This window comes from Puma concolor, chromosome E3 (assembly GCF_028749965.1).
Source record: "Puma concolor isolate L17-30 chromosome E3, mPumCon1.1.hap2, whole genome shotgun sequence".
Taxonomy (NCBI): domain Eukaryota; kingdom Metazoa; phylum Chordata; class Mammalia; order Carnivora; family Felidae; genus Puma; species Puma concolor.
In genome coordinates, this window is record NC_141682.1 from 24,858,997 (window position 1) to 24,866,322 (window position 7,326).

Genomic DNA, 7,326 nt, shown 5'->3' on the forward strand with positions numbered 1-7,326 from the left:
AACATTTAAAAAATTTTAGTAAATAAACAAACACAGTGTTAAATGCTACTCACTCTGGTGGGTTCAACGTCTAAAAAAGACCAGAATTTTCTTTAAAGGCAATTTGGAGTTGGTTGTAATAGTCATGAACAGGTTCATCAGGCTTTTATGTGCAAGAATGAATTTGGTTCCAAGCTCGAATTTGGCTTAGAAGAAGCTACAGTAACTGTTCAATGGTGATTTCCAGGGTTCTAACATCTTGCCAAAAGTTAGGGGTTTCTCTAAATCCCCTTCAATCCTGAATCCCAGTTCCCACTGGGCTAGTTTTATCCACTGTTGGCCTGGCCCTCAGCAACAAGCATGTAGACTAATTTCTAGAAATCTGAGAAAGCAGGTTGGGAAGTCTGGATAACTATGTTAAATTGTTGAGCAAACCTATGGGAGTCCTCAGCTACGTTAGGAAACTCATGAACTATGACTGCAATTCAGCCTTAGTCCAGGGAACATAAAGACCTGGGGGAGGGTCTTTGAAAGGGAGGTTTTAACAGGTTCAGGAGAGGAGGGAGCAGGGGGAGGTTCAGTGGAAAAGGGAAGTTCGGCAGAGAATAGAGGAAAATGGCCCAGGAGGCAGGGACTGAACACACGGTGGCTGCCCTGTGTCAGGAAACACAAGAGAAGCGGGAGGGGGAAAAGAGGCCCCAGAGTCATTTCCACTTCTTTCAACTGTCTGTCTCAGTTAATTTAGAAATAACGTACTATTTTGCAAAGAGGCAAACTTCGAATCCAGAAAGCATTTAGAAGCCTCAAGTTACCATTTAAAATAGGAATCGCATCGCTTCTCGGCCTTTTGGCTAAGATCAAGTGTAGTATCTGTTCTTATCAGTTTAAAATAGGAATCGCATTCAGTTGTTTGTTTTTATTTTAGGAGCCACGGCTTCCTAGTTTAATTTTGAGTAAAATAAGTTTGGGGAGATCAGAAGTTCTCCACGATGGCCATTGATGTTCTAAATTACTTTTGTTGAGGGGCGCCTGGGTGGCTCAGTCGGTTGAGCCTCCGACTTCGGCTCAGGTGATGATCTCATGGTTCGTGAGTTCGAGCCCCGCGTCAGGCTCTGTGCTGGCAGCTCAGAGCCTGGAGCCTGCTTCCGATTCTGTGTCTCCCTCTCTCTCTCTGACCCTCCCCCGTTAATGCTCTGTCTCTGTCTCAAAGATAAATAAACATTTTTAAAAAATTAAAAAAAATAAAAAATAAATAAATTACTTTTGTTGAGTTGGTCCATTTTGTTAGAAATGTGCATGAAGAGGGACCATAGTTTTTAAACAACGCCAGCATTGTCCCAGCAGGAGGTTACCCTCAAGCATTTTGATGACTGGGATCTCATTTTTTTTTCAAGTAGGCTTCATACTCAGCATGGAGCCCAACAAAGGGCTTGAACTCAGAGCCATGAAATCAAGACCTGAGCTGATATCAAGAGTCAGACACTTAAGTGACTGAGCCATCCACCAGACGCCCCAACTGGGATCCCATTTCTTAGAGGCAGATTTCTAGAGCAAAGAGAAAAATTGCTAAACAGCGAAGTTTCAACAGGAGTAGCCTGGTTCCAGAGGGACCAGACCAAAGACTAACACAATTCCAATGGGCACAGTCCGGTCCCAAAAAGAACTCGGACCAAGAGCCAAACAAGGACTCTGAGTAAGGACAAAGCCTTAAATAAAGCCTGTAGAGCTTGGACACAAAGAGAGCAGAGCTCGAAATCCAGGAGAAAACTTACCCTCAGACTCCAGGGTCCCCAAGAAAGCAATGAACTCAGTTGGCTCCGTGGGTGCTGGCACCTGTTCACTCACCAGCCTCAGAGTTGATGGCGGGGGGGGGGGGGGGGGGGGGGAGGGGCGGGGGGGGGTCTTCTCTGGATCCCACTCTGATCACTAAGTAACATTAACCTTAAAAATAAAACGGCCAGCGGGGGGCACCTGGGTGGCTCCATTGGTTAAGCGACGACTCTCGATTTCGGCTCAGGTCATAATCTCACAGTTTGTGAGTGTGAGCCTGCACCGGGCTCTGCGCTGACAGCGCTGAGCCCGCATGGGATTCTCTGTGTGTCTCTCTCTCTCTGCCCCTCCCCAGCTCAGGCCAGCTCAGGTTCCCTGTCTCTCTATCTCAAAATAAATATATAAACTTTAAAAAAATAATAATAAAACAGATATCTTACCATCAAAAAGGAGCGTATTCTAGACAAGAAATCCACTGCAAGTCGGCAGAACAAAGGAGAGAAGCTTTTTTATAGAGGAGAGGGGAGGAGTTAGAGGGGCTGTTATAAACAAAGAGCCCATTGGACTAAACTGGGAGTTCTAAGTACAGTGGCTTGTCATTGGCTGAGTTGTGAGAGTCTCTCATTGGCTGGGCTGTTGCCAGGAGAGGAGGCAAGCCTCTTCCTTCGGCTGGGGTAGGGAAATAGTATCTGTGTATAAGATGCGTCTCTTCCTTTTGGGTCTGCAGTTGATAAGCGATAGGGTGTGAGAGCTCCGCCTGCCTCCCGATTCCATGACTCCATTCTAAAGAAAATTCCCTCCTGGGGCGCCTGGGTGGCTCAGTCAGTTAAGTGGCCAACTTCCGCCCAGATCATGATCTCATGGTTCGTAGGTTCCAGCCCCGTGTGGGGCTATGCTGACGGCTCAGAGCCTCAGGCCTGCTTCTGATTCTGTCTCCCTCTCTCTCTGCCCCTCTCCCGCTCACTCTCTCAAAAAAAAAAAAAAATTTTTTTTTTTAAATTTTAAACAAGGTTACCTTTTAGTAATTTTCACACCCTCTGAGTTCCTGTGATATTATGATTTATTAGAAATATATATATACTTTGGGGTGCCTCATTGGCTCAGCCAGTTTAGCATCCAACTTCAGCTCAGGTCATGCTCTCACAGTTCGTGAGTTTGGGCCCCATGTAGGGCTCTCTGCTGTCAGTGCAGAGCCCACTTCAGATCGTCTGTTTCCCTCTCTCTCTGCCCCTCCCCCGCTTGTTCTCTCTCTCTCTCTCTCTCTCTCTCTCTCTCTCTCTCTCTCTCAAAAAAAAATTAGCATTGGGGCGCCTGGGTGGCTCAGTCGGTTGAGCGTCCGACTTCAGCTCAGGTCACGATCTCGCGGTCCGTGAGTTCGAGCCCCGCGTCAGGGCTCTGGGCTGATGGCTCGGAGCCTGGAGCCTGCTTCCGATTCTGTGTCTCCCTCTCTCTCTGCCCCTCCCCCATTCATGCTCTGTCTCTCTCTGTCTCAAAAATAAATAAACGTTAAAAAAAAAATTAGCATTTAAAAAAAAATTTAAATAAGAAACACATATTTGGTCTCGTCCCATTCCTGGCACAGAGCTCCTAAAACCTTTGGAATTTCCTAAATTGTGAGACCAATCAAGGTATCTTTTGTTATGTTAATGAGGTGGCAGTTGGACGTAGAGGAGGGGAGCTGGTTGCCAGGAGAACCAGCCTGGTGCCTACGTACATGGAGGAGAGTGGGGCTGGAGGTTGAAACAATCACCAATGGCTGATGATTTAATCAATCATATTTGTGCAATGAAGCCTCCATAAAAAAAAAAAAAAAAAACAAAAGGACCGGGTTCAGAGAGCTTCTGGGTTAGTGAACACGTAGAGCGTCAAGCTCAGAGAGGGTACGGAAGCTCCATGCCCCTTTCCCCATATTTTTCCCTACACATCCCTTCCATCTGGCTGTTCCTGAGTTTTATCCTTTTATAATAAACCTGTGATCTAGTAAGTAAAACGCCTGAGTTCCACGAGCCACTTTAGCAAATTAATCAAAGTTAAGGAGGGGTTCCTAGGAACCTGTGATTTTTAGCCATTCAATCAGAAGCACAGGCAACAACTGGGCTTGAGACTGGCATCCAAAGTGATGGGGGAGGCAGTCTTGCATGACTGAGCCTTTAACCTGTGACATCTGATGCTAGCTCCAGGTAGATAGTGTCAGAATTGAGTTGCATTATAGGACACCCAAATGGTGTTGGAAAATTGCTTGCTGGTATGGGAATACCACCCCCCCCACACACACACACACATTGGTGAATTGGTACCAGAACCTATTTAATTCCTCAGTGCTCCTAAGTGTGTTCAGATTTTAACACACCAAGAAGCGAATAAGGATCTGTCATTCTCAACTCCAGTCTGCAGAAGCACTTTCTTTCAGTCTTAAACACCTTGGAGAGGCTGAAAGAGCTCACAGCTTTTCTGCAACATCCGTAATGGTAACTGAAGGACCTTGAGTGGAAATGCCTGCCCTATTCAGTTGGCTAGTAAGGCCCTCCGGGTAGGGCCTGTGGTGGAAGAAAGTGCTGCCACATGGTCCACAGGTGGGCTTTTCATCCCCTCCTAGAGGGGAAAATTCCATTCAATATTCAATCAAGAGGTTGGGGATTTGTTTTCTGGAGAGGCAACACACTTGTGTTTAAACAAGATGAACATAATATTACGCTTGCATTTTGTGACAAAAACTCCTCAAAAGACCGGCGTTTACGGCACTAGACAAGACTCCTTTCAAGATTTTGGCCCAGTCTTTGATGACAACGTAGACAGTAATGAGGCACGTGACATCTCCACCAAAGGAAGGAAGCCATGTGTTGTCAAGCATGCCAGATGTTCCCTTCCATGCCCGGATTTTTTTCCAGTTAAAGTGCCCGAAAAAAAAAACAAAAAAAACTTTTCAGCCATTAACAGCTCCAAAGGGACCCACCAAAAGGAAATGTTTCTTCTGATGACACCAGAGGGCGAGTAGTAGCTCCATACTGAAAAGGGTAGGCATTTTCGTGCCATTGCAGGCTGAGGGAAAGGAACAGCTGCGATTTCTGCTTTCAACTATCAAGAAGAAATGTGTGTCTCTTAGGTAGGTGAGGTTATTTGATGGAGACACATCTCTGCTCCAAGTCATAAACCGGCTTGACCATTGCTAGGGCACAGGTATCCCCAGCAAGACATCCCCTATTACACAGATATTCTGTTATTTGGCAATGTGAGAGGCAGAGATGTAGAATGGTCCCACATCTGGCTTTAGGGCAGGAGCAAAGGCAAGTTCAGGGGGAGTTTCATCCTTTTCAAATCTAATCTTCTTCTCAGGAAATATACCTACACTGCAAGATACTGTACGAGGATGCTGAAAAGAACATGCTCTTTCAGCTTTGTTCCATGCACCTGCTGACAAGTCATTCTTATTCCAAAAAACCATTATGGCTTTAGTGACCCATTATGTTCAGTAATGAAACTAAAAACAAGGGATACAGAAGTTTCTTCCTGCTTTCATTTCATGATACTTCCCCTATGAGCTAAGCTTATGCTCTCCTTAAGCATTATGGCAAGGTAAACCTTCTTTAATTTCTATCAGAGAAATTCATCTAGGTATTGACATGTGACAACCATAACCTTAGTATATTACTTTCCTGCGCAACCATCCCATTCCACAGCACAATTATTTGGGATGAACTAACACCTTCATTATATCATTTGAACACAGATGAGGACTTCTATTCCAAATAACAGAAAGAAAACTGGAAGAAAAGCACCGTGCGTGTGTCCATGCACACATGTGTATGCCTACGTGCGTGCGTGTGTATGTGTGTGTCTGACTCACAGAACACTAGCTGCTTGTCCACAGGCCCCATATCTGGCCCTCCCCTCTCCTCTGCCCCAGGTTAAGAAACTGCAATTAATATTGAGTGGCCTACCGCTGCTTGTACAGATAATCGAATGCGATCGTAGTGTGCCGTTCTGGGAAACCAGACCAAAGGACAGAAATTACAGTCAACATATATCTCAAGCCCAAAGGGGCCCATATTTCCCACCCTTCCTGAATTTTTATACTCTAACATTGTCCAACTCCTTATTTACAGATAGGGTCCTCCAGTGTTGACTGATACTCCCTTTGTAAACTTTCAGATGCCCAGATTGTTCGAGGTAGGACTATTTACTTTCCTCCAGGGAGGCAATGTAGCCTAGTGGTCAAGCGAACAGGTTTGGAAGTCAGATGGGCGTGGGTTTGGCTTCCAGATCCACTATTTATTTTACTTCTTTAAGAGCTATGTGGCCTATTTAACCTTTCTAAAGCTGTGACCTCATCTGTAAAATTGGAAATTAAAGGAAATAACACATCTGTAGTAAAGAGTCTGACTCCATTTTTTCTTTTGACTGCTGATAAACTTCAAACTCTGCCCTTTCCCCTTCTGCTTCGGACCCACATCTCAGCAAGCTGATAAGAGAGCCTGGGTGTTCCTTCCTTTGGTGACAGGGAGACGTGCACACCACATAAGCCCTGGCATGTGGGCAGGAGTCCTCACCCCAGCCATATCCCCTAACCACCATAAAAGCCAAGACGGTCTCCATTCTTTGCTCTTTCAAGACATTTTATACCTGCTTGGGAAGCTTGCCCTGCTTTTCCCCCAGCAAGCCTTGTGATTTGAGGAATACACCTTGGCATACCCTCCTGTGTGTGTGTGTGTGTGTGTGTGTGTGTGTGTGTGCATATGAACCTTACTGTGACTGATGGAGTCCATCCCACTGCTTCAGGGTGACCACAAGAAGTGGCGCTATTAGCAGGATGTCTAGGCAATGCCCACCAACGGGGGTGTTTCTTCTCTTGCTTTGGTTTGCAAACTGGCTCTTCTACCCACCTTGGAGAGCATGCATTTTAAGGTGCTGCCTGCTGGCTAGCTTGCATTCTGAGCTGAGCTGCTGTGCTGCAGTTGCTGAGTTCTTTCAAGGCTCTGTCATATTTAAAACTTCTGACAACCTAAGTCAGAAGTTTTAGTAATAATTGGCATTTAGGGACAGGAGTATGGGATTGGGGCCCTCCTTAAAGTAGCCCTGGGTCATGCGTCTTGGCCTGGACCCACAGGCATGTCTCAGATTGAACTGTATGTATCTCCATTCTAGCATAAGCCATTCTGCCACTAGGTTTAGGGGAATGACTCCTACACTGTGACCATTGTGTGTGTGTTGTAACCAGGCTTTAGCCCCCTGGAGGGCTCAGGGGAAAGACTGATACCCTACACAACATGCCTGCCCTCTGGGTGGTCACTTATGTGGAAGAACATGCTGACGTCATATGCCTAAAAATGCTTGGGCCCACAAAATGCTTTTGCTGCTGCCTTTGCCTCTGTCACAATAAGTTTTGACCTCACAGTTATAGGGAAAAACACTCACGGCACCACCTGTGGCACAGCCAAAGGGTTAATTTAAATACTACAGGGGCGCCTGGGTGGCTTGGTTGGTTAAGCGTCCAACTTCGGCTCTGGTCACGATCTCGCGGTCCGTGAGTTCGAGCCCCCCGTCGGGCTCTGTATTGACAGCTCAGAGCCTGGAGCCTGT

The 7,326-nt window shown here is 46.1% G+C and overlaps 1 pseudogene; it reads left to right on the forward strand.

Annotated features, from left to right (window-relative positions):
* Positions 1–810: 810 nt before the first annotated feature.
* LOC112853375 (U2 spliceosomal RNA) lies at positions 811–958 on the forward strand (annotated as a pseudogene).
* Positions 959–7,326: the final 6,368 nt, after the last annotated feature.